General features: G+C 35.8%; 2 long non-coding RNA genes across 2 annotated transcripts in view; both read right to left on the reverse strand.

The window, feature by feature from the left end:
• The window catches only part of LOC114063671, an 89,965-nt gene extending 84,962 nt beyond the window's left edge, over nucleotides 1-5,003 (reverse strand). Inside the window, exon 1 of the long non-coding RNA XR_003572590.1 lies at nucleotides 4,891-5,003. This is a non-coding gene — a long non-coding RNA (uncharacterized LOC114063671). The remainder of the gene's footprint in view (nucleotides 1-4,890) is intronic.
• Nucleotides 5,004-5,191: 188 nt separating this feature from the next.
• Nucleotides 5,192-15,355, reverse strand: LOC114063672. The gene is made up of 3 exons (XR_003572591.1): nucleotides 15,326-15,355; nucleotides 11,383-11,486; nucleotides 5,192-5,276 (listed from the first exon to the last, which is right to left on the reverse strand). It is a non-coding gene; the product is annotated as an uncharacterized LOC114063672 (long non-coding RNA).
• Between the last annotated feature and the right edge of the window lie 1,391 nt (nucleotides 15,356-16,746).

Genomic DNA, 16,746 nt, shown 5'->3' on the forward strand with positions numbered 1-16,746 from the left:
GATATAATTTTTTGTTGTGTTTTTCACAAAGCTCTATTTGCAGTTTCCTCTTCTAGCATCCAATGTTTGATCCTTTCAGTGTAGTATGACTAGTAACTGATCAATAACTTTTAAAATAATAAAAAATATCGATACAGAATATTATGTAACAATACACGCATTTTGTGGAATATATTCAGAGTAAAAAAAAGACAACTATTATATAATTTATTTTTATTTATCAATGAAGTGTAATATACTTGAATATGACAATATTAAAATTTTAAGCCTCTGCCAAAGAGATATTAAAATAAATGATGACTCAAAAAAGGGGAAGAAGAAGGGAAGTGAGTATAAGCTATATATGAGTATAGCTGAGTGAGTATAGCTGCAAAATCAGGTGTATGACAAGGTCTTTGAAAATTTAAGACAAAATTCAGAAGATAGATGGCTTTAGAGCGGAATATTGATTTTTTTTTTTTATTCCCTCTTGAAATTCTAATTTTTATCAGCAAAAAATAGCTAGACTAGATCTTCAATATGAACAATACTATCAAATATCGCAGATGAATTTTCATCATATTGTGAGCAAAAATGGTGACTGCTGAGTGATGAGTTTTAAATATTCATAAAACAATACAGATGGGTCATATTCTATCTTTATTTACAAGTCTAAAAGATTGATTTCATGAACTACTACAAGCTTTCCAGAATTTTCATTTCCCCTTTAATTCCCTTGGTATTTCCTTAGCGTGCTTTGCGTTTTCTTTCCTACGGGGCACAGAGACTTACAGCATCTAACACTTTTAGTTAATACATTCACAGCATATCTACAGCTGTGCTTGCACACTGTGATCTGTCCTATAGGAGGACCTTAAGACCAGCCCTAACATTGCATAGACATGATTATAGAGTTTTTCTGGCCAGAAGAAAAGATCAGCTCAGCCACCACAGTGCCCATATCTATGTGGTTTGTTTTTTGTGGGGTTTTGTGGTTTCTCTCAATTTGCTTTTTGTTTTGTTTTGTTTCAGTTATAAACTCACTAGCATTTCCTGATCTAAATCAGTTCAATTTAAATAGCTTAGGTCATGAGTTACTCATAATTAAATAGAGCTTTACACTTCACTGTAATCCAGTGAACTTGGAACAAGAGGCTATTTTGCACCCTATTTTTTTCTGCCTAATACTTTGAAAGCCATGTTATGAAGAATAAATTTTATTGAGCTTAAGACTGTATACCAGTACAAACACAGGTGTTTGTAGGAGATGACAACAGTGGAGTCATACCAACAGTGGAAAGAAGAGTTTATCAATGGAAAAGACATGGAAATTGCATTTGTGTGAGGGACTTTCTTTTTACAGAGACTTTTGGGCTTAAACCTATTGCTAGGTTGGGGCCCCCATTTTAAGTGTTACATTTGTTACCATGGTCTTTGCTTCCTGGAACTAGTTGGTGTGTTTTCATTGGGCAGCTTACAGAGAGCTCTGTCTGCCCTAACCAATCTTGTTTTCCCCGGTTACATCATTGTTACTACCCTTCTCTCTTATGCCTATGCATTTTCTCTCTACCTACCAGATCTCCCAGTTTTGCATATCCCTCCCAGTTTCTAGAATCCTCCCCGGCCTACCCTTTATAAATCCCTCCATTTTGAAATAAACCAGATCAGCCTTGAGCACTGCTCAGAGAAGATCTGCAGTCCTGTTGGCAAACCTTGCTGATCTTGTGCTCTTCCTTACCGAACTGTGTCAGGCATTATTCTCTATATTTGGCATTTACAGGAACAAAGAATATCAAAAAGCATTCCTTGTGCTTCCAAAATATTCACTGAGCTCTAACAGTGCACAACAGTATCTGTATATGTTTAAATGAGTCACTTCTCAAAATATCTAACCATTGTAGATAATTACTCTTTTGAAAGAGAGTATATATATATATATATATATATATAAATACATTATTGAATGTATCAGTAGAATGTGATCAGAAATTACATTTATATACTTTATGTGTTTGTTTGAGGAGGAAAGCACAGGGTCAAAGACACTGATGTGCTTCTCCATCTGGTTCTTTGAAAATTAATGTTAAAATTATATATCAGGCTTTCTACTGGAACAAGCCTATTGGGCACCACACCCATGGAGATAGGGAACTCAACTGCAGCTCCAGGATTTGGTTAGGATTAGGGTTAGAATTTAGAGAGTCACAGAGCCTGTGGTACAGGTACACTGGGGCTGGAATAGGTGTGTGAAAAGGTTCATGTAAGGACATCAACATGGCTGCATGCACATCTATCTAATCAGGAACACACATGGTGATAGGGAACTTGTGCACAGTACCCAGACTTGTTTATTGTTAGGGAAAAGGTTCTGACAGCCAGAAAGACCACAGTTCCAGGAACACTGGGGTGGAAGATGTATGCCTAGTTTGTTATTTCAGGGCACCAATACTGCTGCATCCATACCTTTCAAATCTGAGACTCCCATGGAGATTAGGAAATCAGCTGCAGCACCACAATCCCATTAGGGTGAGGGTTAGGGTTCAGAGAGCCACAGAGCCTACAGCTCCAGGGACACTGGTACTGGAAAAGGCATGCCAAGGGGATCATAGCAGGGCACCAACATGACTGCCTCAACATTTTTCTAATCTGGGCCACCCATGGTGATGGGGACCCAGATTGCAGTCTGGGTCCCAGATCAAGTGCAGCACCAAGATTCTATTCTGCCTAAAGTTAGGGTTTTGAGAACCACAGAGCCTGTAATCACATGGCTTCATCAGCTCCAAGGTCACCTAAGCACATCAAACCTTTGTCCTTGGCGACTGTATCTCATTAGGCCAATCCAGTGTTATCCCAACAGTTTGCCATTGCTTCATATTTTCATATGTGACAAAGGACTCTCTTTTCCCAGAAAAGACCTGGAGAACTCATAAATGCATTCAAATAGGTCTTGTCCACTCAGTTTTTACTTCCTATCACACCCTTCTTGTCAGCATAAGTGAGCAAGTTAAACCATAGTTGATTACTAAGGATCATACTTAACCATTTTCCAAATTAACCTCATGAATATCAGCACATTCATCTATTCACCTAATCTATCAAATTAAGTAATTATGACATGATGGATTCAAAATAGCCCAATCAGTGGAGTCAAAAAACAAAGGACATGATCTTTCAATGTCTTTCTTCAACTACTGAAAGCAGAAAATCTGTGTTGTGAAGCACGGCTGCTGTCTGTTTACTAATTAAGCTGCCTGGTTTTGGGCCAAATGCACACTGGAATGCAATTATTGGTCTTTTTCCCAAAGTCACCTGAAATTAAACTTGAATAAAGTTAATAACATGCTTTTTACCACACATTTAAATGGCAAAATTTATTTCCAGCGCCTCACTGCACAGTTCACCTGGGAGTGAAAGTTTCATGCTGCTGAAAGTCCTTATGCATTCTTGACTGGCATGTAAATGTCTACATATGCAAATTGGATTAAAAGACAGGAAAAGGATAACTTGAGAACCACATTCAACCTACTACAATTACAATTAAAAAAGGGGTGGAGGTTTAATTCAAATGGGTGGACAGAATATTGAAGTCATATGTTACCACATACCACAGCCACAAAAAGCTTCACATTTCTTGGGTGATCTCCCCAAGATTTGAGTCTCAGTCTTTTTATATGCACAGCATATAAAAATTACAATGACAATCCTTGAGTAATTCTGATTTTCTGTCAATTCTAAAGCCTACATTAGGTATCTCTTCAAAGTAACAACTTCCAAGCAGCAGTCACAGGTTCAGATTTACACAGAAATGTCTCAATCCTAGAAGTGATATCCCTAAATAATGGTATGTACCAAGTTGGTTGAGCCTTAGGTGTTGCTAAAACTGGAGAAATAGAGAACAGTCGTCTTAAAATCAATCCATCTTGCATTCTGATCAGTGTGCAGATAGGAGGCATGAGAGTGAGAGGAAGGTGGCCTGAAAAAAAGGACCCCTGTGGTTTCTCTCCCACTCTTTTTCTTTTTTGAGAAGTATATGAAATCTTCAGTCATAGCAACTGGAGGAAGATTATTTTTAAAGCAACTAGTGTTGCACAGTACCTATTCTAAAATACATCTTATATTGCCAATTTATTTACCATACTGCCATTAGTTATCACAACACTGGTCTCCTCTGCAGCCATATCATTCAGCAGAGTGAGTAAAAACCTGAACTTTTAGTTATTTAATAGTAAGAATCAGTGTCTCTTGAGAAATAATTAAAACAAACTAAAATCGAATAACTGATTTTCTCCAAGATGTGAAGACCTAATTAAATAAAAAGTATGTTGTTATAACATTTGTCTGATCCTGTTTAATTATCTTAGAAGTTAATTGGTAATCTGTTTAGTTATTAAGGTCACATATCAAATCATAAAAATGTTTCATTTTCCAGATTTCTAAGGTAAGACTGACTAACATTTCTACAGTATTATAATTTTTCATTGAGCTAATCAGAACTTTAAACCATCCACAGCTATTTTAATAGTAAGAGCCAAAACTTCAAATAAAATGTAAACATTAATCAATTTATGGTAATAAAGTCTTACCAGTAAATTGGCAGTTAAGGGTTTTATTTAGTTTACTCTGTCTGTGATTATATTGTGTATATTCGGAGTATAGAGATATCAAATAAACCTCTGAATTCCTAATCATATGGATAATAGTCCCTACATTAGTATAGCATATCAGCATTCAAAGCCAACCACAAAATGTCTCGTTCTGATGTCTAAAGATCTTGAAACTCCATTTTCCCTGTAATGCAATTACAGAAAATCACACATACTTGGAAGAAAGCAAATACTAGGATTCAGTCTCCAAAAGGCACTTATGTACCTAACTTCAAGCAAATTAAGCAGGTATTAGGTATTTACATACCTTTGTGGATCTAGGACTAAACTGCTTTCAATTTTATTCTGCCAACGAAATGAACAATAACAGCACGTTCTGGACCCTGTAGTATAGCTGTAGCTATTGTCATAGGAAGTGTTTCAGCCTGAAAGTACATGCTGAACTTTACCTATGGGATCAGTCTTGAAGAGATAGAAAAAAGAGCAAGACCAGAAGATAACTATTTAACCATCTGATGTTACTGGAAGAAGGGTGAGAAGGGAGCGGGACAGCTGCAAGTGCCACCACTTTCTTTGTTACTCTCAGCACCCACAGGGAACCTGGTGTACTTGGCTCCAGCAGCCATGCCTTGGTCCACCCTGTTTTGCTGCCTGACCTTCCTACTCAGCAACATGCCAAGCACTGTATGAAGGCTGCTGAGGGAAAAATAGAAAGAAACAGCTGTTTTGCAGGATGGCTGAAAAGATACAACTGCTTCTACAAGAGCCAAGGCTTTCCTGGGGAAGGGGGGTATGCTGCTGCTTGTGCAGATAGCCTGCCACTGCTGCAAATTTGGGAGCATCTGTTCACATTGAAAGGCATGCTCTACTCTGGGCAAGGGACCCAGTCCCTCATCCCAGCCACTACCTCCTTGCTGAAATATTACAGACTGTCACAGGAAGAAGAAATTAAAATGCTGTTACCATTCAGGCATATATCTCTGGTGAATTGAATAAAGAATGAACTTTCAGTTATAAAGATACAGAGAGCTATTGAAGATTGGAACATAACAAGCCAAATTTCCATTAACACAATACAGCAGACTTGAAAGTGCTGACTGTGCTTGTCTAACATTTTATGCACAGTATTCAACTGGAAATAAGACAGCATCATGTTGCTGCACCTTCATCTAGAGGTCCTGGCTTCAGAGGGATTTTGTCTGTGATCTCACTCACTTACCTACATTGGTAATTGGGTGCATTTTTCAGTAAAATCATCTGCCTTGATAAATAAAATGAGATTAAATTTGAATTCAGCAACTTGGAGTTATAAAGGGTTATATAGACATCAACTGTCACATATTCCTTATACTCCATTCTGACCTGATAAATTCCCTTGGGACCACATTTTTTTCAAACACTTAAACCACAAGGAAAAAAAAATCTATCCTAACCATCAATAAAGGGAGCTAATGGTGACAAATTAGTCAACATGGCAAGTACAAGACTCTTTCAGAGAATCGTTCTATTTTGTGCCTTTTTCTAGCACAAAGCTATTATGTTCCAATCTACAACTCCATTGAAGTCTATTATAAAAAAACACCCTCATGCAACTCATCATACTGTAACAACTTCAGTGCCTTAGATGTCCTGTTCCTAAAGATTCTGTTGTTGGATTACTGTCTGCATGAACTTTGAAAACACACATAAGACTTATCAGCATTTCATACTACTAACCTTGAGGGTGTCCCTTGAATCATAACAAAACCAGGCAGCTACATTTAGCTTTACTTCTGGAATTGCACCTTATGAGTGTTCTTCCATTAATTGAAACAGACAAATAATAATAATAATTAAAAAAATCAACTTTCTGAATTCAATGTTCCATCCTATTACTGCAGAAATGTGCTAACTCTGTAATTCACCATGGCTGTTTGTTTACAGTGATCTAAAGAATTCAAGCAAATATCTTGTTTTCAGGATTCTTCTCTCTAACAGAGTTGTGTCTGAAGTACTTGAATGTTTTAGCCCCAAGCCATATGCAGTATGTCATTGACAATAAAATTTTACCAATTCCGTTTGACAAGTAAGGTAGTATTGGCACACTATAGGGAGAAAAAGCTCTTTGGTAGGAAAAAAGCTATTGTTACTGTTAAAAAATAGAAATTCAGGATGGATGCAGGAAGCAGGTCAGCATATAACTGTAGCAGCTTTAAATGTTACATAACCATTTGACAGATACGTCAAACCTGAGCAAATTAGGTTTCTAACATTTCTAAGCTCACAGTTATTCACATTAATAATAGATTACACTTATTTAGCCTTTGATAATAAGCCTCATCCTCATTGGAAGCTATTATGACTTATAATTACAAACAGTAATGGTCTTGTTTTTAAACCTTTAAAATATTTTCTATTATAATTAATTTAAAACCATGTACATAAATCAAGTTAACATCTATAACAAGACATAAATTTAGTGATGTTTGTCAATCGTCTAGTGATGTCAGATTTATTAATACAAAAGTTGGTTTTCATTATTATCAACCCTTATTTTAGGACATGCTTTCTTCAGTAATTCTACTACCTAATATTACTTTTTAATGCAGATGAGCATTTGTTGTTGTGATCTTGTCCATTGCTAGGCCTTAACTGTATTTCTGACTAGAAGTATGAGGAACATTCAAGGTTGTATTAAAAAATTATCTAAATTGTTCACAAAGTCCATCATTCACATTTGCCATATGCAAATATCAGGAAGAATATTTATTAAAACTTATCAGGAATACAGAAAAGTATTCAACGACCTAAAGACAGCAATATAAAAACTCGTAGAAATATTAATGATACATTGTGTACTTCTGCAGACAGAGCAATAAGTGAACTGTCATTTAATTATTTGAGATCTTAGTTTTAGCTGATTTAAAACACATTTAAAACTACTATCTGAGTCCTTTCTTTGTAAGTGTTTACAGGAGAGATATTTTATCTCAGGGAGAGACATCATGGATATGGATACACTAATGCTATTCAAATATAACTCCTGAGAATACACACAATGGCCTCCTGCTAATAAGTGCAACAAAATTGTGTTTGTTTTGATGTTCTTTTGTGTTAATTATTACAATATTATGAAAGTGAGCCCAGGGAATTATTATTCAGGCATTTTTATCACTGAGAGCTGGATGTTAATGTGGGTTATTTTTATACTGCCCAACTATATTTCAAATAAGCTTCAAATGTGTTTACATTTTGAATATCTTTATAAAATAATTATCTTTTTTCATTATTTATTTTTTTTTAATTTTCCCTAACCACTAGTATTACCATCTTCTCGAGGAAGCTCCTACATAAATAAGACAATGAAGATGCAAAAAAATTGATGGACCTAACCACTTTCAATGTATGCACAGGTATAGAAACAATTAACTTAAACATCTTTATCCACCTGAAAAGAAATGATTTTTTTTTACTCTCAGCATATTCATATCCTGAAATGACAAAAAACCTTGAAGGCAAATCTTATAGATTTATTCCTGCAAATATTTATTATACTTAACTAGGAAGAATGGAATTAAAAGTCATCATAAGTTATATTGCTTTGATCACCACAGTTCTTATTATGGAGAAGTGGAATTTAGTTCTCCATATATCTTATATGACTTTTTTGAAAATATCATTCTCACTAAACTAAATCATTCTCATACTAGAGAAGGGGCTACAGAGCACTTAAAAGTAGCTAGACCAGGTATTTTCTATACAGCAACAGGAGCATAGACTTCACTGTAGATCAGATATCTGCAAATTAATGCAGCTGCTCTGGAAAATTTGGTAGCTCTTCATCTTTGAATTTTAATATAACCTTGCTGTTTGCTTTGTTAAGGTCACTCAGCTCCCACGATATTACTTTTCATTCTTCTTTTCTTGAAAAGGGTCAAGAAATAGCAAGAGTCATTATATTTTTCTGCTGTCATATTGTGACACACTGAGTGTAATCCAGAATTATATCAACTGGAACACTTTCGTGAAGAAATGTTAGAGGTGACTGCCATGTTAGTGGGGGGAGGGTGGGGCCAGGAATGAAAGAACTCTGTTGTTTCATCTTGCAGATTGGCATCAAACACTTTTGTATGGCTTGCTTCTGGCAGACCAGCAGATTATAAACTTAGGTAAAACAAGAAAATTATGAGACTTGGGCCCACCCACTAATTTCCACCAATGTAGCCTGGATTCATAGGTGACAAAGAAATTGAGCATTCTGCTGGCTTCCCAGGTGACCGAACACCTCTCCACAACTGAACCAGAGTTGTTCTGGCCCACCTGGGAACCCACCGTAGGCAATGTAACTTTTGCACTTCTGGGTCCTTTACCAGAATCTTCCTCATTTTTCTTTTTGGTGCAGTTTTTAATAAGGGCAATAGAAGAATAAAGGATGGTGAAAGAGAAAGCAGTTCCATGCTGAAGTTTTTCTTCAAACAGAGTGAATATGCTACAGGAATGATTAACATCCAGAAGTCCTAGCTGTATTTTAATTAGGTTTCAACACAATCCTTTTGTTTGGACTGATTGGGCATGGAAAGCTGAGCTGAATGATGTAGGTTTAAGGGATGTCTAAGATCAACTTTCTCAGAGAAACGCACTCCTCTATGCTCTCCTGGAATTTCTTCATGCATCTGTCTCTGTGTCCAGTCTTGCTGAAGTGTGGTTGTTTAAGCAATCCATTCAAGAGAACAACAGTTTTCTTCCTTTAAGACAATGTTAGAATTTGTGATGTTTTTAATTGTATTGTTGCACCTAAAGGTAAACATCTAATGAATTCTTATAAATAAAAGAAATTAATGGAATGAGCTAAGAAGAACAAGTTTTAACCGTTTTGGAGGTTATAGATTTTGGGGTTTGTGGGTTTGGGTTTTTTTTGTTTGTTTGTTTGTTTTGTTTGCTTTAGTCTTTTTAATTGTAAATAATATCTGTATCAGACTCAAGAGTGCATTGAGGCTACAAACTTGATCAGTAAATCCTTTACACCAAAATTGTATTTAAACCATTACATTTTAAAATTATTAGTTGGAAAAGTTAGCACAAATATGGATTGGAATGGCCCAGTTCATACCCTTAAACACAGGTTCATGTCCTAAAGATATGCATATATTTTTTCTGTCTCTAAAGGGTTCTCTAAATGTTTCTAATTTGTAATAGAAACTCTGATAATTAAGTTACTATTATAAAATTAGGAATTAAAGTACTTAGATGTAGGTTCTGAAATGGTTTCAATGCTGAATGAGAAATAGATTAGGAAGAACAATACTCTAACTCTAAACTAAGACCTTCTTCTGAGTTAATAATTTGTTGGTGTCACACATAACTGTAAAATCTGAACGTAAGTTACCACCTTCCACAGGGCACAAATTTATGAGATGGTATACTCATAAAAAGTACCACAAGAGAAGTGCCAGAAAGTTCATGTTTCCAAAATATCAATCTAAATTATTACCTAAAATGTAGAGAGGAGGAAAGAGAACATTCACATGCATCTTTGATTGGTAAATAAAACAGACTGCAGTACAGTAGGAATGCCTTTTCTTAAGTTTTCATAGTATTTCCTGCATTTTTTCTGTGTAAGTCATGTTTTGGTTTGCTTTGGTTTTGATATTAGTTATAAGATAAAAAGTGTAATTCCAAAGGAAATCTTTTCAAAATTGAAAATCTGTTTGTATTTGCTAGAGTAATAGAATTATTATCTTTTCCCCTTTCCCTTGGCCTTTGTAACTTTATTCTGTCGTAAGAGGTCTCCATAAAACTTCATTTAAATTATAATTATTTTCGTTCTCATTTCATCTCTAAGTCTCAGTGCAGCCCTAAAATGGCTACAAGACTGACTATGCTATATAGCATTTTTATTATTTGACATTCTCCGCAGGATTTCCATGTATAAATGGTCATAATGGAAACAGCAGCCTTATTTCTACGCATTTTTTTTTCTCTTGAGACCATGGAATTATTCCAAAGATTAACTTAAACCATTATATTTATGATAGCAAATAGTATTTGGAGATTATATGAAGGAACCATCAGCAAGTTGTTGCTGCTTTGTGTCTCTGTGGCACGGGGGAAGCAGCTGTAAGTTCTCTGCACTGGTTGGATTTGCAACTGCCTTTTGCTGCCAGCATGACACAAAGCAGCAGAAGCATCCTGGTGAATCTGGTCTGTACCTGATATCCCTTAGTTTAGATATAAATCTTTACACATCACTACTCAGGACTTTGGAAATTTAGTTTACAAACCAGACAACATAATGAGAAGAACAGGACAGACTAATAAAATGACTGGCTAGCTTTTGTTAAGGAGTGATATAGATGGAGTTCAAAGCCTTTAGACCAGGTATTCCTCGCATATTTCTGAAGGATTTATACACTGTATATACAGCTTAGCACAGAGATATTACCCATGCTAAGTCCTTGACTTTCAGAGCTTTTGATTAGACCTTGACTAAATTACATCATTCTCCTGTGAAAAATACTGGTTACTTCTTTTACAACCAGAATTGTTCTTCCGCTGTTTGGGTCAGTTTATATCTTAGTTTTGGGGGTTTGTTGGTTTGGTTTTGGTGTTTGTTTTTTTTTGTTTTTTTTCTGTTTGTGTGTTAAAGATGATCGCTTTCTCTGAATAAATCTAATCTGAGCACTCAAAATTTTCCTCTGTATTGCCATGCTCTCATTGAATTCAGAAGTATCAGCTTGCCCTAAGCACTTTGGAGCATGTCATGTAGGGAAGGTGACCTGTTTCAGGCATTCACAGAATGATTCAAAACCCACCAATCCACCTTGATTACTTCCAGCTGTACCCCAAGTCCTGCTTGAAGCATTTCTGGGCTGTGTCAGAAAGAAGAGACTATCTTTGCATGTCTCCAGCTAGCTGTATTACCCTCTGTGTTAGAAGACCAAATAGTTGTCATGGTATGTGGGTCAAACAAAGTATAAAAGGCAAAATAAGAGGTAAGAGACAGCACATATTTTAGTTCTTTAACTGTTTTTTTGGTTTTCCCCCAAAATCCCCAATCTTTCAGAAATATCAGCATGCTGAGTCTTATTCTGGCCTACTAAATATAGCCATGAAATATTCCAGACATAAGTACTATCCTTATACAAATACAACTATTTTGTGAAATGAGAAAATACTTGTATAGAATTACTTTCTTTCTGCATGTACTTAGAGCTGTGGAACTAATTATTACATCAAAGAAAATGGAAAAAACCACCAAAACACTTTACTATTTCTAGCTCTACAATGTCAGATGTTTTTAATTTTATTTTATTTTATAAGGAGGGAAGGATTTCTCTGTTCTTTTAAAATGGAAAGATCTATTCCTAAGGGAGATACGAGTGTCTGGGCAACCACTGTATTTAATGAAGTTACAAGATGGCCTTCACTTGTTATGGATTGATTATTATGCAAAATACTCCCTACAGTGAAGGTAGGGATAATGGTCTTGTTTAGAGGCACCATACACCATTTTCATGCAAAAGTTAACCGATGATATAAAACCAGTGGCTCCGTGACTGGAATAGAATCTTTTTCAAGTCAGCGTAGATCTTTCTGTATGGAATCAACCCAATTATGCATATAGATAGGTGTAGACATACGTTGAAAACTCTGAAACCCATTACTTTCCAATTAAGAGTAAACCCCATTTTGTTTTGAGGACCTGTTCTCCAGTTTTGACTATCTTCAGGATTAGTCCTTCCAGATTCACAAAAAAGCCACTTACATCTGTAAGTGCCTTATTCACTTGAAAGTTTAAGCTTTTATTTATTCCTATACCATAACAGCTGAAAATGGAGATGCCTTAGGGTATAATCTTTCCATGAGGAAAGAAAAGTTTATTTTCAACATACTCAAGAATATATTTTTTTTTTTTTTTAAATTCTGTCAGCATTGTAACATTGCACAAAATTCACTGAGTCACTTTTCCTGTTAGGGGCTTTTGTTTTACTGGTGTTTTTTTTGCCGGGCAGGGAGAGGGGGAATTGAGATGGTGGGATGCGTGACCAGTGAGTGAGGAAAGTCACCGTTATAGGAGTAATCAGGGTTTAATTCAGTTCTTTAAGTTCTCTGTGTAAGAGTATTCCTGTCAGCAGTATTTCTGATATATACTATCTCATATATACTATGTCCTTGTGTTTCCAAAGTCAGCATCAGCAATGATTCTGCTGCATGGGAAGAGAATTCAGTCACCCAAGGCTTCCTCTACAGTCAGGGAACAAATGAGCATGCTTAGAGGACAGTCCTTGTGAACTAGATTGGAGAAGAACTCCACCTTAAAAATTTATTCTTTTTTCCCCATCTCATCTCTGTACTATAAATTTAGAGAGCTGATGATATTGAGTTTGGGTATATGCATCTAAATCCAGGCAGATAAATCCTTCCCTTGGTTTTTCCACTGATGAGCTTAAGCAGGCTGCTTTGTTCATAAAGTTCTGCCCGATAAGAAAAGTTCAGTGAAAAACAAACAAGTAACAGTCCTGTGACTCTGAAAGAACAATCTGAAGACAAACATAAGCATTTTAGAAACTATCCCTGTCATAGGCAGGAGAGACCAGGAGGTTACTTTGTTCTACAGAAGTGGTGGTCCAGAATAGCACTCTTCATATCAGACCTGTGCTTACACCTCCCAGTGTGAGGGATAATGTTTAAAGAGGTACACATATACCTCTTATAAACACCTTATATATTTCTGACGTAACCTGTTCAGCTACTAGTAGTAATTAACCCTGATCACCAAACCACACAATGGAAACATTGTTACTTGACAAATTAAAATACAACCTTTTGCCAGATCTCTAAAGAATCACATCCTGTTTGCCTTAATTGAAGTTGAAAAAAATGACAGGTTAACCACTTTGCACTGTCAGAAGCCTGCTATAGCGGAACAAAATTAAGGTAAATACACAATCCCACTCCTCAAACAATGTGTTTCCCAGTATCTCATTAGCCTTGTCACTGGTTACTTGACAAGAATTCAGGACATTGGAAAAGCTTTGACATGACTGGACTTGCTAGAGGTAGGTGTGATGTTAGTTTACTGAATGGGATTTTTACAGATCAGTTCAAGATCAGAGGTGAGTTGAAAAATAAGATCTTGGCAAAATAAAGTCAAACTTACTGTAGGTATTTTGAATTTGTATTCAAGCTCAACTCCTAAAAGGCTGAGATTTTCTCAATGCTAATAACCACACAGATTTACAAAAAAAAAAAAAAAAAAAAAAAAAAAAAAATTGTTTCAGCTCTATAATTACAGAAAGTTCAGGCATTTAACTTAGATGCTGCATTTAGCAGACCTCAGTGAAAACAGCCCAGCCTGCACTTTTGTTGAGAGACAAAAATAATTGTGTTCTGTAACAGTTTGATAGTCACTATGCAATTACATGAAACTAGATGATCTATTTGATATTTATGTTCCATAATTTAAAAGCATTGACAATAATACTAATGACTAAATAAAACAATCCCGCACACACATGGAAACCTGTTCTGACATGTAGCAGTTTAGAGAGATAATACTGTGAGGATGGAAGAAGGCATAGCACATGTTGCTTTCTTGCCTTTTTCTTCTCTTTTTTTAAATTTATTTTAATTTTTTGTAAGAGTGTACTTGCTCTTAAAAACATACTTCCTTTATCCATTAAAAAGCAGAAAAGTCTATAAAAACAAAAGCAAGACAGAGAGCCTTCCTCCTGACTGGACATGTTACATTTGAAGCTAAATATAGATAATCATTGAAGCAAGATCGTCAACAAGTGTCTTTTGAGCAGCATGTGGTTCTTAAACATTTCCAGTACCGCTGCATGCTGAGAGAGAGGCATATGTCCGGCAGGAAGGCCACTGAAAAATCTCAGCCTCCAGCTGTGGGAGGAAGCAAATCAGCCAGCGCTGCAGAGGTCAGTCTTGCCCCATCACCCCAGGCTGTAAATACATGTTTGTCCAGATGCACCCCACATTGCACTGAGGACATTTTGAGTACCAAAAGCAGACCTCATCACCTGAGCTTACCCTTGACATGTCTTTCCAAACTTAATGCTACATACCTGGGGATTTTCAGCCTAATGACCATAAGGAAATCTGAAAAACACTGGAGTAATAAAAAAGCCCCACTCATCTATTATTTTGCATCACACTAATGAGAATAATTGGCTTTTCTAATTACAGCTGAAAGTAGTGAGAGTGTTAACCCTACAGCAGAGAGCTTTTTCCATACTGTAAAGACAACTTTCCTTGAAAAGAGATTAAGGAACTTACTTTCCTAGTTTCTCATATTGGTCAGAAAGCAACTGCTTATGCTTGCAACAGAAACAACTTCGAGAAAACATCAGAGATTTTCCTCTGCTGTTTTATATGTAATTTTAAGAGCATTAATTCCTAAAACCTTCTGCTTAGGTTTGTAATAAATGACTAGTACTGCTGTAATTAAAAAAAAAAAAATTTGATTTCATGGAACAAGGCTGTTTGTCTGTGACTTCTAAAAGTAATGACTACATTAAATATTTTACAAGGCTTTTAAATGCTTGATGATAGAGATTCAGCATGGTCTATTCTCATGCTGGATGGTTGGGAACAAGAGGCCTCTTTTATTGTTCCCTGTAAAACCAATGAAATGGAACCAATTGAAATATTGTGCACAGAGTCACAGGCACAGGATAATAGTGCTTTTCTGAATGGTAGGAACACAACAAAGTGCATCTCAAGAGCTTTGTTTGTATGGAGCAGACCTCTTCTCAGAATGGACTGTCTGAAGAGGCTTTGCTTAATGCACTGTTTAATAGCACAGCTCTTCAAGGTCTCCCCACTCCATTATGACATGTGCACTACTGCTCCTTGGATATGAGAACAGAAGCAAAACAACAGGAAAAAAAAGGCTGTGGTTTACTTAACCCACATGACTTCCACTCATTTTCCAAAATGCACAAATATATTACAATAAAAAATATTAGACCAAATCAACATTCAGAGCATATGAATTTATAATCATGGGAAGGAGAAGACCATCTACACATTAAAGTCTTGTTTATATGTTGGCAATTATAGGATTTTCACTGGAAATTGAAATCACAGAAGCTTTGTGATTGTGAAAGTGACTGGGGTACAAATTGCAATGTAAGGGCAATTCTTCTGTTACAACATTGCAGCCTGAATGTATAAATAAGGTACAAATTAATAATCTTTCTTACAGTAATTTGTTCTTGAATGCCTTAGCAGAACTTGAGGGTGCAAATACCTCTAATAATTATATGTGGGCACTGCTTATGCAAGCACACATTTTAGCTGGCATTGCAAATTATATAGTATATTGAAATGGTGAGCACCACTAATTACATAAAAATGCTTGTCATCTATGAAGTACTGGTTTTGTTTTCAATAAAGAATGACTAGGGCATGAGGTGAAGGAGATTCTGAGAAACATTGTTCTAAGCAGGAATTGTGTTTTGCTTCAAACAGTCTGTCCATTTCACAGAGAAATCAGACTGTGTTTAGGCATATGCATGTGAATTCTTTGTGATGTCCAGTATGCAAAGGCATTGAATCCTGAAGGCTTAATTGTAAATTATTGCAAGAGGCCGCTGGAATTCCAGTCCAATCCTAATGGGAATACTGTTGCAACTAGACAATCGCTTCCTCCTTCTGGCAGAAAGAACAAACAAAAATAAAAGACAAAAGAATAAAGGCAAAAGAACATACTATACTACAGCCATCTGATTAAATGTAATTGATTGTTAAGTTTGATCAGAAAGTTGAAGTCTTGCAACAGTCAGTGTAATGTGCTGCTTTTTAAAATACTCAAGATCATTAGACTAGAAGTGCACTTTTATCTTTCACTGCAAAAGATCACTCGTATTCTTAATTAAATAATTACTCCCTAGCATCTTCATTCAGAGTACATTGAAGAAAAACCTCAGATGAACATATTTGATGTAAAAGTCTTTCAAAGGGTCATGTGAGATAACTTGCATAATATGTATTTTTCTCACTTCTTCCATGATTATTTACCATCTAAATAATGAAGAATGTACATTTTGAAATAATATATGGCAAAATTAGTATCCATTTTTCCTACACGAGTGGATTTCATACCGTTCATTGGCTCTGGTTATCAGTCTATGCATCACTTTTCTGTATTCTGAGGTAAGCATTA

This window comes from Empidonax traillii, unplaced genomic scaffold (genome assembly GCF_003031625.1).
Source record: "Empidonax traillii isolate 1590-97213 ecotype Southwest subspecies unplaced genomic scaffold, ASM303162v1 scaffold479:size629863, whole genome shotgun sequence".
Lineage (NCBI taxonomy): Eukaryota > Metazoa > Chordata > Aves > Passeriformes > Tyrannidae > Empidonax > Empidonax traillii.